The following is a 16,240-nucleotide window of genomic DNA, read 5'->3' as shown; positions in this document are numbered from 1 at the left end:
TGGGACTGAATATTTGAGGCCCCAAGAATTCATATCATAATATCAGAATATTCTGTTAGGAGGGTTAGAAGGAAAGAGGGCTTTAGGGGGCATTTAGGAAATGATGGAGGAGCACTTACTAATAAGATTAAAACCTCTACAGATCTCTAGAGAGCCCCTTCCTCTTGTGTTAATTATTGACACAGCAAGAAAATGTCCTTGCCAGTTGGTGAATGTTCATTGCCATAATCCTGGACTGCCCAACTTCTAAAATAGTGAGCAATAGATGATTATGAGAGCTGCCCAGCTCATGATGTTTTCCTAGAGCAGCATAAGTGAACTACTACATATATAACTGCTTTGCATACTTAAAAGAGTATGAGATATCCTTTGTCGTACACTCTCTACATCTAATGTCTTCTAAGTTAATAACTTCCTCTCAGAAATCTGTAACCACTTTTTGCCTGTTTTGTTTGCTCCTCTCCACACCTGGCACATCCTACTTAAGTCATCCTACTTAGGTCTCCTAAATCTTTTCTTAGTGAACCAACTTTCCTGACACATAAGAAATATGGTCTTCCTGACTGCTATAGTTTGGGTGTAGAATGTTTTCTATAGACCCACATATCTAAGCCTTGGCCCACATCTTAGAGCAACTGGGAGATGTGGAACTTTAAAACAGTGTGGCCTAGTTGCAGGTTTTTTATAAATGGGGCATTCCCTTGAAAATAGTAGAAAGAGTAGAGATTCATTAGCCCCTTCACTAACTGTATTTCTTTCCTATCAGGATGAGCAGATTTGATACACCACAGGCTCCAGCCATGTTCTGCTACCCCAACTAGAAGTTTGAAGCAATGTGACTGACTAGTTATAAACCACAACTACTCAATTATTTTTTCTTTACATGCTGATTATCTAGGATATTTGTTTTAATGACAGAAAGCTAATGTACTGACAAACAAATGATCTTAATTTTTACAAAAGGTGTGTAAATGTCTATCTAGTCTTGCAGCTTATATTTAAGTGCATATTTGAATATGACCTTGAAACTCTGTGAATTGGTATTTTATAGTTTTTTTTTTTAATTTGTATTGTATTTGAACATATAACTGTCTTCAGCTTCACTGAATTATTTGGACTGAAATCATGCCAAACAATGCAATACCCAATAAGAGCCTGGTAAATTGATGTCATGTGACAGGTCAAAGTTGAGTTTGAACATGAAGATAGTTGGTTTCTTAGAATTAACAGTTTAGACTTGAAATAATGAATTTTCATTTTTTCTTACATTCCAGGCCACATTCACATTTAACCATGTAGTTTAGCTACACTTGAAGAATTAGAGTCAAACTCTTCTTTAAAAAATATCCAGTTCTACAGGCGACATGGTTGAGAAGGAAACATATATATTTTCCTCCTTCTTCACCAATCCTGAAGAAATAAATTCTTGATGAGGTCAATGTTTCAGTTTGGAAAATATAAGAGCTGCTTATGAAAATCTGATTGCATGCACATGACTGTTCAGTGTCCACAGTAGGCAAGAGGTCATAGCCACAGGTCATTGCTTCTACATTTTCCCCCCAATGTATCCAACATATGGAAAATATGTATAACTTATTCTGTGTCAATGAAACTTCACAATTAGTGTGTCGTTGGAGTCCCCCAAGCAGTACCAATCAATCCAGAAGTGTGGTTCTCTGAAATAAATAAGACTCATTATGACTTACAGGGCATGATTATGAAGACAGAGACTAGAGGTGTACTTTAGAATCACATAGTCATTAAATAGTTCATTTCTGTAGGTGGTATTCTGTTGATAGAGAAGCTGACTATGGAGGCAGGGAAGTGTTTGCTGCTAGCTTCAGGATTTGTTGTGGGATTAGCAGTTACCCAGAACATTAGAAGATAGTAGTCAACTCAGCATAGACAGAATGATTTCATTTGTTGTCTACTTGAAAGCTGTCAATGGCTCATCATTAATAAAGTCTCTGAAACTGCAATGGACTGGCAGTATCTAACTAGGGAGTCTCATACTTTCAATTTTAAAGACCTTAAAACTTTTTGTGGGGGGAGATTAGAGAGCCAGGCATTTAAATGAAAACACAGACTGGCTTACAGAAGCCTTTATGCTTAATCCATCAGTGGTTCTTATTCTATATGTAAAGTTTTAATTTTTATTTTAAAGGTGTTTTATTATTTGAAAATTTTGCATGTATATGCCTGTGTATGAGTATGTGCACATAAGTACCCTTGGGACCAGAGGCATCAGATTCCCCTGGAGCTAAAGTTGCAGACAGCTGTTAGCCAGTCACACATTACAGTGAAATCTTATTTCCTCAGGGTCAGCATGAAGGTTTGTGATCTAGAAGAGGTCAAGGTTGTGTCTTAAGCTAACAGTCAAGCTGGTAATGAGTATGAGTCTCCCCTGTATTACTGGTCTGGGCACCATGAGAATGGCAGTCTTGCAGGGTTCATGGAAAGACATTATGCTTGGCATAATGAGAGGCCAGGAAAGGTCATTGTTGAAGGTGCAGCCTCAGTTGAGGTGGAAAATCCAGGAGTAAAAAGGTCATAAAAAAAAGCTGAAGCATGTTACCATCTGGTGAGGTTGGAGTCCCTGAAGAGACATCACTAGGGAATATGAAGCCTAGTTGTAGTGGAAACCCCAGCATACTTACTGGCAATGTCAGGAACATGTGATGTCTGTGAAGGATAAAGGCAGATATAAAGTAGAGTGAGTCTGAACCTATAAGACAGTCTGTGTGTCCTGCAGATGGTAGAGCTGGGGAGGTGGAGCTGTCCAAGCCCTTTGGAGCCCAGAAGACTATGAGTGAATCCCAGCTGCAAGATATTGGACTACAGGATTTAGTTTATACTGTTGGATGTTGGTTTTGCTTTGGCTTGATTGTGACTTTGGCCTGTTCTTTCTGCTAGTTGAGAAAATAATTAACTAGTTTTTTTATTTATAAAAACCCATAATTGAGAGACTTTGGACTTTTAAAGAGACAAGGTTTTTAAAGAAGACTTAACTTTTAGGATCTTGAAATTTAAAAAAAATGTGGAATTTTTAAAGTTATATTATGTTTTATGTTGTGATATTGACATAAGATTTTGGTGATGAACAAGAAAGGGAAGGTAATAGCTTAGTAATGATGTGTTTGTGTGTCAAGTTGACAAGTATTCAGTCGTATTGGTTAGTTTTGTCAACTTGATATAAACTAGAGTCATCTGGTAAAAGAGAACCTTAACTGAGGGGTTGCCTGCATCAGATTACCTGTAGACAAGTGTGTGGGCACATTTTGATCAATGACTGATGTGAGACCACTCAACCTACTGTGGACAGTGCCAGTTCTGAACACATATGTGAAAGCAACCTGAGCAAGCCATGGAAATAAAACCAGCAAGCAATATTTTGTCATCATTTCTGCTTTAGTTTCTGCTTCCAGATTCCTGCCCTGACTTCCCTTCATAATGGATGATAACCTATAAGCTTAAAGCTGAAAGCTGAAATAAACCCTTTCCTTGTAGCTAGAGTTTTCCTGCCTGGCCCACAGTCAGGACAAATCTCTCTCACCTGCCAGTCCCACAGCCGCTCAGACCCAATCAAGTAAACACAGAGACTTATATTGCTTACAAACTGTATGGCTGTACCAGACTTCTTGCTAACTGTTCTTACAGCTTAAATTAATCCATTTCTATAAATCTATACCTTGCCACGGGGCTCGTGGCTTACTGGCATCTTCACATGCTGTTTGTCATCGTGGCAGCTGGCAGTGTCTCTGACTCAGCCTTCCACTTCCCAGCTTTATTCTCCTCCTTGTCCCACCTATACTTCCACCTGCCTGACTACTGGCCAATCAGTGTTTTATTTACTAACCAATAAGAGTAACACATTTGCCATACAGAACATCCCACAGCACTTCCCCTTTTCTTTTTTTTTTTTTCCAAAAAGGAAGGTTTTAACCTTAACAAAGTAAAATTACATATAATTTGGGAATTTGTGTGTAGCTTCTCTTACTACTTCCTGCTGGAGGGGGGGTGCTATATCTTATGGGGACACAAAGAAAATTTTAGAATTATGGAATAGTCCATGAGGCTGTATTGTCTGAGCCGGTTGCCTTCAAACCATTCTGGATGTTGGTGTCATCAGAGACCTTTTAGGGGGTCTTGGCTGGTCAAACCTGATGTATTTTAATCCAGAACAAATCCATAGCCTCTTGCTTTCTGTGGGAACAAAAGCAGAGCCTCCTTTCCAAAGCAACACATCCTTACATCCAAATTTTGAAGTCAAGGTATCTTTAAAATAAACATATTGGTTTAATTCAACATCTTTTATGATCAAATATTTTTCTGCAGTTAAAAATCCCAAAGACAACACAATCCAGATTCTCTGTGTAATATTTATCTTTATGTGACTTATTTTTTATATTAATTTTACTGTCTCTTTAAAGACTTTATTTTTTAAAACTATGTATTTGTTTATATAACTGTATATATCACCTTTTTTGTCTCTTTCAAGCCTATGTATATTTTACACACATTGTAAACTATTACATCTGAATCTGTCTTATTGTGAATCTATTGCTTCAAACTGCAGCATTTGTAAGACTGAAAGGGAGCTATGGCTGCTGGCTCTGTTCACCTCAGCTTCCCAACATGGCGGTGGTATGTTTACCGCCAGCTCTGGAAGCTATCATGGGTCTATGCTTCCATCCAAGCAGTGTGTAGCCCAGAAACCTCTCTTCTTGTTTTGTACTAGCAAAGGCTAAATCCACCATGCAGCTTAATGTGCCACTTTCAGAGGCCTCATTCCTGCCATACGGCACATCGAGCGTGCATGCTAGGAACCCATCAGTAGCTCAAACCTGCAGGCTGCTGCTCATTTGAGAGAGACAATTAGGAAGCTGTTTTTAGCTCCATTTTAGAATCTTTTCTCAGGTTTTAGGTGGAAACTCTTGCCAACTCGTTGGGCACCATTTGTAGCTAGAGTTTTCCTGCCTGGCCCACAGTCAGGACAAATCTCTCTCACCTGCCAGTCCCACAGCCGCTCAGACCCAATCAAGTAAACACAGAGACTTATATTGCTTACAAACTGTATGGCTGTACCAGGCTTCTTGCTAACTGTTCTTACAGCTTAAATTAATCCATTTCTATAAATCTATACCTTGCCATGTGGCTCGTGGCTTACTGGCATCTTCACATGCTGTTTGTCATCGTGGTGGCTGGCAGTGTCTCTCTCTTAGCCTTCCACTTCCCAGCTTTATTCTCCTCCTTGTCCCACCTATACTTCCACTTGTCTGACTACTGGCCAATCAGTGTTTTATTTACTAACCAATCAGAGCAACACATTTGCCATACAGAACATCCCACAGCATTTCCTCTTCAATTTTCTTTTGGCAAGTGTGCTATCACATCATTAGAAAGCAAACTATGACAATATCCAAAGATGTAAATACCTTCTGTGCTCATTAGGAGGATACCTTTTGTGAAAATTGCCATCCTGCCAAAAATAACTTATAGATTCAATGTAATCCCTATCAAAATTGTAATGTAGTTTTTCAAAGAATTGAAAAAAATCATATGGAAAAACAAAGTACTGAATATAGTCAAAACAATCTCAGGATAGCAACACTGCTGAAAGTATCACCATCCCCTATTTCAAGCTATATTGCAGAGCTACAGTAATAAAAATAGTACATTACTGACATAAAAACAGACACACTGATCAGTGGAATAAAATTGAGGACCAGGATATAAGCCCATTCTCCTATACTCATGTAAATTTTTTACAAAGAGGTCACAAATATTCACTGGAAAAAAGTGAATGGAGTTGGTAAAATAGGATAACTGCATGTAAAAGGATGAAACTACATTCTCATCTCTCATTCTTCCCTAAATTCAATTTTGAAACAGAACAAGGACCTCAACATAAGACATGATACCCTGAATATCATAGAAGACAAAGTGGGAAATACCTTCAGTTTATTGGCATAGGAAAGGATTTCTGAGCAGACCCATGATAATACAGATACTAATACTAAAAATTGACAAACGGTACTCATGAAACTGAAAAGCTTCTGTATAGCAAAGGATACTATGATTCAAGTGAACTGTAAGCCCACAGAATAGTAAAAACCATCACCAGCTATCCACCTGACAAAGGCATAGAATTCAAGCAGTATGGAGGGGGAATGGGGAAGAATGGACCAGGAAGGGCTAAATGGAACAGGGTATGATAGGGCAGCATAGCAAAGGGAGTATGGGATGGAATAAAGATTTTTGAAAATTCCATATGGAAGCTTACTTTTTTCTTTCCAAATAAAAAGGCCATAGTCAATTGTGGGTTAACTTTGAGTTTTAGGTCACTGTGACACCTTAGATCCCTGTCAAACATTACAGCCTATTGACATTGCTCTTGGTTACATAGTAGTTTGAAAGAAAATTACCCCCAAGAATGAGTGGCACTATTAGGAAGTATGGCCTTGTTGGTGTAGATGTGGCCTTATTGTAGGAAGTGTGTCACTATGGAGGTGGGCTTTGAGGTCTCATACATGCTCAAGATACTGCCCAGTGTCTCAGTCTACTTCCTGTTGCCTGAATATCAACATGTAGCAGCATCTTCTCTAGCACCAGATCTGCCTGCATGCTGCAATGTTCCCCACCAGGATGATAGTAGACTAAATCTCTAAAAATGTAAGCCACCCCAATTAAATGATATTCTTTTATAAAATTGCTATGGTCCATATACTCAAAGGATGATCAATCGTACCATAGGGACACTTGTTCAACAATGTTCATAGCAGCATTATTTGTAATAGCTAGAACCTTGAAACAGTCTAGATGCCCCTCAACTGAAGCATGGTTAAAGAAAATGTGGTACATTTATACAACAGTGGTTAAAAAAATGATTTCATAAAATTTGCAGGCAAATGGATGGAGCTGGAAAGAATCTTCCTGGGTGAGGTAACTCAGACCCAGAAAGACAAACATGGTATGTACTCACATATAAGTGGATATTAGATGTAAAGGAAAGGATAACCAGGCTACAATCTATAGCCCCAGAGAAGCAAGGTAACAAGGAGGACCCTAAGAAGGACACGTATGGATTGCCTTAGGAAGGGGAAATGGATAAGACCTCCTGGGTAAATTTGGGGGTGATGAGAGGAGAGGATAAGGGATGAGAATATGAGGGAATGGGATAGTTGAATTGGGGGAGGGATGGAAAGGGAGAGCAATGAAAGAAATATCTTGACAAAAGGAGCCATTATGGATTAGGGAGAAACCTGGTGCCATGTAAACTCCCAGTAATCCACAAGGATGACCCCAGCTAAGACTCCTAGCAATAGTGGAGAGGGTGCCTGAACTAGCCCTTTCTGTAGTCAGATTAGTGACTACCCTAACTGTCATAATAGAACCTTCATTCAGTAACTGATGGAAGCAGATGTAGAAACCCACAGCCAAGCACTTGGCTGAGCTCCTGGAGAGCAGTTAAAGAGAAGAAGGATGGATTGTAGGAACAAGGAGTGTCAAGATCATGATGGGGAAACCCACAGAAACAGCTGACCTGAGTTAGTGGGAGCTCATGGACTCTCAATTGACAGCTGGGGAGCCTGCATGGGACCAAACTAGGCTCTCTGAATGTGGGTTACAGTTGTGTAGCTTGGTCTATTTGTGGGGCCCCTGGCAGTGGGACTAGGATCTATTCCTGGTGCATGAACTGGCTTTTTGGAGCCCATTCCCTGTGGTGGGCTACCTTGCTGAGCCTTGATGCAGGGGAGAGGGGCTTGGTCCTGCCTCAACTTGATATGCCTGGCTTTGTGGACTCCCCATGTGAGGCCTTACCTTCTCTGAGAAATGGATGCGGGTAAGAAAGGGAGGGAGGGAGAACTATGGTTTGTAGCAGGAATCTTAGCAGGTCTTATTAATAAAATCAAACCTGAGGCCAGTTATTGGGTTGAATTGAATGCTGGAAGATCAGAGAAGCAGAATAGGCCACAGCTACCTCATCTTGCCAGTTCCTCAGCTGGTCCTGTTTCCTCAGACTGGAAGCCTCTGAGTCCTTGTCCCAATGGCTCTCAGCTGAACTGCTGCTCAAAAGCCTGAAGCTTAACCAGCTAAAAGCTTAACCAGCCAAATGCTTAACCAGCCAAATGCTTCTAGTTCCTGGTCCTCACACCTTATATATCTTTCTGCCTTCTGCCATCACTCCCTGGGATTAAAAGCTCACTTTCTGGGATTAAAGGCATGAGTCACCATGCTTGGCTGTATCCTTGAACAGATGGCTTTCTGCCTCTGGAATGCTAGGATTAAAGGTGTGTGCTACCACTACCACTGCCTATCCTAAGTATTTAGTGGCTTTTCTGTTCTCTGACCCCAGATAAGTTTATTAGGGTACACAATATTTTGGGGAACACAATACCACCACATTTCCTCTCTTTTTGTCTAAAATTAAAAAAGGTTTATAACTAATACAAGAAAAACTATCTAATAAGTATATACAATAGATACAGTCAAGAATTACATTTATGATGTCTAACCCATTAACATTTGAAAGATTCAGATGAATAACTCCAGTAATATATAACAACGTCCAGTCCAGTAGCATTTGGTAGACTCAGAAACAATTTTTCATTACTTATCCTATGTAAAACAAGTAGTTCCCTTTAAAAAGTAGATTCCATAATCTTCCTTTTTATATTATCATATCCATATTTTCTCTTTTTTCTTTTCATAATAGATTCAGTAATCTACCTTTTGTCATTTTTATATCTTCCCCTTTTTCTTTTCAGTGTAGATTCAGTGATCTACCCATTTATCCTATTATTTATTTTTTTTCTCAGAGTAGATTCGATGATCTATCTCATATCTATATTCTCTTTTTCTTTTTATTTTCTAGGGGTGAAGATATCTTTAGGGAATCTTGAAAAGAAAATTTTTGGGTTAATTGTCAAGTTCTGTATCATTTGTCCAGTCTCTGCATAATAGGAAAGTTCAGGGCTTGTCACAAGTCCTTGTTTGAGCATTCTGTCAGGCTGGATCATCTCAGCTAGCCATCTCAAAATTGTCCTGACCAGTTTGTAGTCCAAAGTCAATCTTTTGGTGGTGTTAATCAGCTTAATGGCTTTACTGTAGTCCATGTCGAATCGTCCGTCGTTGTGGGATCCTGTCATCCTTTTGAAGATTCCAAAGTCGCTGTTAGGCATGGTCATGGTTCCCTTTAGAATTTTTTTCCCCTCCTCTGTGGTTTGGAGCAATCACAGTCTGATAAATGTCTGTCTCTTGGAACCATGATCTTTCTTCCCTAGAAGAGAATATCTTCACAGCAATTTCTCCCCACCATTTGTCTTGCCAAACTTTTCCAAACTGACTTTTGCTGATGCTTTCTTGTAACACGATGGTCCTGGTAATTCTTCTCTGAACAAGCAGTAGTAAATCCTTCATCCCAGGTAGCAGCATCACCACCATCACCAACATGATGAGAAGAAGCCAGCAACTTGGAGCAGCAGCCATTGCCTCCATGGTCCTACCACTGTTTGTGGCTCGGCCCCAGCCGAAGCTTCTCCTAGGTTGGCCTCAAACTCGGGATCCTCCTGCCTCTGCCTCCTTCAGCAAATGCTACTGGCGTGCACCACCACAACCAGCCAAGTGTAGCTTTGGCCTGAACTGGGGCTCACAAGGCCACAGGCAAGCATCTTTTTCATGAATTCATACCACAAACATTGGGCGCCAGATGTAGCGGGAATCTTAAAAGTTCTTATTAATAAAATCAAACCTGAGCCAGGTATTGGGGTGAACACTGGAAGATTAGAGAGACAGAACAAGCCACAGCTAACCTCACCTGGCCAACTTCTCAGCTGGTCTTGTTTCCTCAGACTGGAAGCTTCTGTATCCTCATCCCAGTGGCTCTCAGCTGAACTGCTGCTTGAAAGCCTGAAGCTTAACCAGCTAAAAGCTTAATCAGCCAAATACTTAACCAGCCCAATGCTTCTAGTTCCTGGTCCTCATGCCTTATATATCTTTCTGCCTTCTACCATCACTCCCTGGGATTAAAGGCATGAATCACCATGCTTGGCTGTATCCTTGAACAGATGGCTTTCTGCCTCTGGAATGCTAGGATTAAAGGCATGTGCTACCACTGCCTATCCTAAGTATTTAGTGGCTTTTCTGTTCTCTGACCCTAGATAAGTTTATTAGGGTACACAATATTTTGGGGAACACAACACCACCACAATGGTTTGTAGATGTAACCAACCATCTTATTAAATAAAAAACACAGAACCAATGCAAAGAAGAAAGCCAAGAGATCAGAGATAAGAGCCTTACTCGCCTGCTGCAGCTAGCCTCTTCAGCCAAGAGACTGCTCTGAAAGAGACCTACTTCCTGTCTGTTTGTCTTTATATAGACTTTCTGTTCTGCCTTCTCATTGGTTGTAAGCCCAACCACATGACTGCCTGGTCACTGCCTGTCTGTACAGACCTCCAGGTCTTCTATGGTTGGTATTGAGATTAAAGGCATGTGTCTCCAATGCTGGCTGTATCCTTGACCACACAGAGATCTACCTAGCTCTGCCTACCAAGTGTTGGGATTAAAGGCATGCACCACCACCACCCAGCTTTCGATATGGCTCTAATAGCTCTGACCCCCAGGCAACTTTATTTATTAACATACAATTAAAATCACACTTCAGTACAAATAAAATATCACCATAATAGTTGGTATGTAAAATGAAAAAAAATAATAATAAATATATAATCATCAGAAAAAAAAGAGTTACCATGGTCATGATGTCTCACAGCAACAGAAACCTTAACTAAGACAGTTACACCCAGAACTTGCCAGCAAGAGGAGTTGCTGAAGAACCCACATACTTATATCATAGGATATGGATAAATCAAGCTGAGTAATGACATGGAAGCTTTATCCATACTGACTACTTTTCATAGTGCTGAAAGCGTCTGTGTATGCTACTGACAGAGAAATGTCATCAACACTGCTAGACAACCATGAACCCTATGAGCTGCAACAATGGTTAATCAACAATGATTAGATTGCAAGAGATGCCTACTAATGCAATAGTACCATGAGTGTTATGGGAGTAACCAAACTCTTTCTGAATGTATTTAAAGCCCAATCTAACAAAGAGAACACATGCTATGTATTGTTGATTGGGACAAAAAATTCATGACTGGCTAACGTCATAGACCTTGGGGAAAAAAAACCTATATTATTGTAGGTAGAGTTTTCCTGCCTGGACCACAGTCAGGACAAATCTCTCTCACCTGCCAGTCCCACAGCCTCTCAGACCCGACCAAGTAAACACAGAGACTTATATTGGTTACAAACTGTATGGCCGTGGCAGGCTTCTTGCTAACTGTTCTTACAGCTTAAATTAATCCATTTCTATTAGTCTGTACCTTGCCACATGGCTTGTGGCTTACCGGCATCTTCACATGCTGTTTCTCATCGTGGTGGCTGGCAGTGTCTCTCCGACTCAGCCTTCCACTTCCCAACTTTATTCTCCTCCTTGTCCTGCCTATACTTCCTGCCTGGCCACTGGCCAAACAGTGATTTATTTATTGACCAATCAGCAACACACTTGACATACAGACCATCCCACAGCATATTGTTCTGCTAAATTTGACGTATTATTAGACTGCCTCATAAGTTCTTACCCTTATATCTATGTTAGTGCACTTTCCAAACCTCATCAGAGAAACTTCTTTTAGAAGTAGATGGCTATTAATAGAAGATGTACAACTGATCAATATGAAGAGAATATGAGACTATGGAGTGCTCAGCTGTAAATGGTACAGTCCTGCTTCCTAAGGCTCAGAAATCACGGAAGGATGGACTGTAATAACCAGAGTGAGTAGATGTCTATAATAGTGAAACATTATTGGTCTTAATAGCCTGTCAGACACATGAAATCACAGTGCTTTGACTGCTTAAATAAGACTTGCATAAGATAAAGCCAGTCAAAATATCAGCATGAGTGAATGAGAGACTCATAAAGTCCCATTCCTATCCCAGGAGCTATTGGAAATTAATGTCTATTGGGAGAGGGAAAGTAAGTTTTCTCCAGGGATGTGGCCTATGACAGGCTATCAGTGCTCCAGAAGATGGCTATTGTTCATGCTTATACAGGTAACACTAAAGGATTCAGTGGGGTTTAACAAGAAAAAAGCATGAAGTTGAACTTAGTGAGAAGTGGGAGGAAGAGGGGAATAATTGAAAGAAGGGAATTGTGGGTAGTTTTGATTAAAAAAACTTTATATGTGTGTATGAATTTCTCAAACAATAAAAATTAGAAACTTTATTTTATAATCACTAATGAAGTCATTCTTTACTGAGATTAAAATTGGCTCATTTTTTTTTTTTAAAATTGGCTCATTTTTGTATTTTCTTTTTTATGAGTAAGGTGCTAGCTGACAGAAAACACACTACAAAGCCGGGCGGTGGTGGCGCACGCCTTTACCCCAGCACTCGGGAGGCAGAGCCAGGTGGATCTCCGTGAGTTCAAGGCCAGCCTGGGCTACAGAGTGAGTTCCAGGAAAGGAGCAAAGCTACACAGAGAAACCCTGTTTCAAAAACAAAAACAAAAACAAAAACAAAAACAAAAACAAAAACAAAAACAAAAAAAAATCTATAAGGTAATTGACTAATAATAGTCCTTGAGGATGCCAAGGACAGCAGGACAGGGCTACAGGACAATCATTTCTTACTCTAGACTTTTCAGAACACCACCAGCTCCTACCATAGCATTACAAGGTTTATACAAACAATTTTGAAGCAATTTGAGGGTTTTGTCTTAAAGAAACTGCTAAGAACTTGTTATTGTACGCCTCTGTGGAGAAACCACAGTTGCACTGTGGTAGAAGTGGCCAATCCAATTCAATGTGGAGAGTGTGATTTATTTCAGTGTAGACAGTGGGTTGAACATGGCACTCCTCCTTCTATTCCTGTTTCAATTTGCCTTTTGGACAGAATAATTTGGATGCATTTGCTGTTCCTTTTACACTGGACTCACTGATCTCTAAGCATGCTTTACCTGTGTGAACATATTAATTAAATATATTGCTTGAATTTGTTTTTATTACCACATTAAGAAAGTCATCAATAGTGGCAAGTGTCACCTCCATGATATGATACAATGTCCTATACTCACCTTCTTTCTTTCCTTCAGGTATAATAGGTATGATTGTGTCACTGCCCTAGAGACAGTGTGATCTGGTAGGATGGAGCTGATAAATGAGGTGGACTAAAGTCTCCTGCAATAGTCAACTTTATTTAGATACTCAGACTATTTATACTCTCAGGGTTAAGAAGGGTCACCAGAGTAAAGTTCTCATGTGTTCAAGCTGTATGCAATCACAAGGACAAGTTGCACATGGCAAAAACCTGTTGTCCGTAGAGGTATAATTGAATAACAACAAGCAATAATCAGTAATGTGAAGTAAATACACTCCTGTCTGCTACTCCTGGGAGGAACACAAAAACACATTTCAAGAACAGTTCCATTCAGAAGAAATTGATGTCACAAGACTCTTGTCTTGTTTTCTTAGAGTCTTCTCACAAGTACTCCGAAGTCTCCTCACATGAGTCCATTCCTGAATGGTGTTTCAACATTATTACAATACCAGAAAGGACTTAACTGCTTGTTTGGTGCCTCACCATGTTGGTTCAGAGACCATTACCATTGCCTTATGAATTCAAGTTCATCTCATGGATCTTCCTGAAGAAATCTTGGGATTATTCCAGGAAAAGAAGCTGATGATGAGAAGAGTTGATTGATTAGCCCACAAACCAGCCAGTCAGTTGTAAGACTGTACTTCAATCCTGAATTATGTTGGTGCAGATTATGCTCTCTCTAGCATGCCAATGTCCTGTGCTCTGTGAGTCTGGATGCTTTATCACTGTTGCTGATGGACCACACCAGCTGATTCATTATGCCTGTTAGTGAAGCCAAAGGGGCATCAGAGAAGCAGCATATCTTTTAAAGTTCTTTCTTATTATTAATTTCACTTGTAGTTGTTCTGGTATACATTTCAGAGCATTAATTCCTGGGAAAACAATCTGTTGGTGAGGAATGATGGCAAAATTGATTTCTGGAATTGAAAATTCTTTTTAGCATGGTCATGGGCACACAGCTACCCAGCTGGACTATAGCCCCAGATCATCTGGCCAGTAGGAATAGCAAAAAGGTCAGGAAGGGTTTGTGCCATCCCATTCTGTGATGTAAGCTATCCATTCATGTCCTCTTTCTCCTTCCCAGAAGTCAAGACAGAGGAATTTTCTGGCACCTGAGCTCACCTTTTAGGGTATATTGGAAGACTCAGATGGAAAATAAGGTTTGTGTATTCTGTGACCAGAGGCATCTGCTAACCTGGGAAGTGTGCCTTGGATCTTAGAGAAAGACCTATCTGGTTGCTTTGAGTCTCTTTGCTGTAATGGCCAACATTTCCAAAGCTCATACAGTTTAATGTAGCAGTCTGTATTCTTAATATCATACCAATGGAAACTAACCATATAGATAGAGATGGAATGGAGAATAAACAAAGTTAACGTATCAGTCATGCTAAACAACAGCAAGTGTTATTGATCTCAGAAGTAAGGAAAGGGTTAGGGGAAGCCTCCCTTGAAGAGAACCTCTGCAGCACAACCTCAAGTGTATAGAGAGCTGACCATGCAAAAGAAATATGGGCAGAAACCAGTAGAGGAAACAGAAGATCTGAGACTAATCCCTGAGTTAGGTCCAGGCAAGGGATGCTTGAGAAAGCATGAGGAGGATCACATATCTGAAGTAAAGTTCTGAAAGTACCTTGATTCTACAAAATTCATTATTCTGAAACTTAGAGGCCCCAAACCACACTCTGTTATTAGCATTCAGTTCCATGGGTAGTGTTCTAGATTTCTCTTGTGTACAGTCTTAATGGTCTTGGAATTTCAGGTGGCCCTACAGGATGGAGATGGGCCCAGTTAGTTTTGTAAAGGATTTATACTGTCTTGGGTTGGTTTCTTTCATCAGGCTTTCATCTTCCATCTTCAGGGAAGCTTAGTTAGTTTTCCTAATAGCAGAAAGAGCCTGAATGGATGCTGCAGTTCCTTGAAGCAATGTTATTAGAGACTGATACATTCCACTTGTTCAAGTCACAAGGCTGACCCAGATACAAGGTATGGGGAAGAGGTGCCAAGTTGGGAAGAGTAGCTACTTTGGCAGAATTTTACTATCTGTATGGGCTGCTTTCTGCAAGAGTAATAAAGGTTGATGGGGTTGGAAAGAACTTGGGCTCATCATGGAGGTATTGTGGGTCCTGCTGTGTCTGTGCTTAAGCTTTAGCTACTTACTTACAGGACTCTACAAAAGTAGGAGATGTACAAATGAGGAGGGTGCTCCAACTTGTGAGGGAAGATGGAGGCAGTATAGAAGGAGAAAGATAGACAAATAACACCTAAGTTATTTGATAAAGCCTCAAGGAACTTATACCTATCTAAATTATGTGCAATACATATAAGTTAATGTGCATATATATTTAAGTTATTTTATACACACACATACACACATTAAATGAAGTTATGACAGTAGGGCTGACTATTCTCCCCACAAGAACTGTAGACTGATGAAAGCCCCAGTACTAAGCACGAGAAACCTCCTTTAGAATGGTTGGTCAAGTTTGTCTACATGACTCCAAAAACAATATAGAGTATTGCTAGTCTGCTGTGGGATGTTCTGTATGGCAAATGTGTTGCTGATTAGTCAATAAATAAAACACTGATTGGCCATTGGCTAGGCAGGAAGTATAGGCGGAACAAGGAGGAGAATAAAGCTGGGAAGTGGAAGGCTGAGTCAGAGAGACACTGCCAGCCGCCACAATGAGAAAAAGCATGTGAAGATGCCGGTAAGCCACGATCCACGTGGCAAGGTATAGATTTATAGAAATGGGTTAATTTAAGCTGTAAGAACAGTTAGCAAGAAGCCTGCCACGGCCATACAGTTTGTAACCAATATAAGTCTCTGTGTTTACTTGGTTGGGTCTGAGAGGCTGTGGGACTGGCAGGTGAGAGAGATTTGTCCTGACTGTGGTCCAGGCAGGAAAACTCTAGCTACAAATGGCGTCCAACGTGGTGGCAAGAGTTTCCACCTAAAAACTGAGAAAAAAGATTCTAAAACGGAGCTAAAAACAGCTTCCTAATTGTCTCTCTCAAATGAGCAGCAGCTGCTGGTTTGAGCTACTGGTGGGTTCCTAGCGTGTGCGCTCAACCT

This window comes from Peromyscus eremicus, chromosome 12 (genome assembly GCF_949786415.1).
Source record: "Peromyscus eremicus chromosome 12, PerEre_H2_v1, whole genome shotgun sequence".
Lineage (NCBI taxonomy): Eukaryota > Metazoa > Chordata > Mammalia > Rodentia > Cricetidae > Peromyscus > Peromyscus eremicus.
This window is presented reverse-complemented; position numbering follows the sequence as displayed.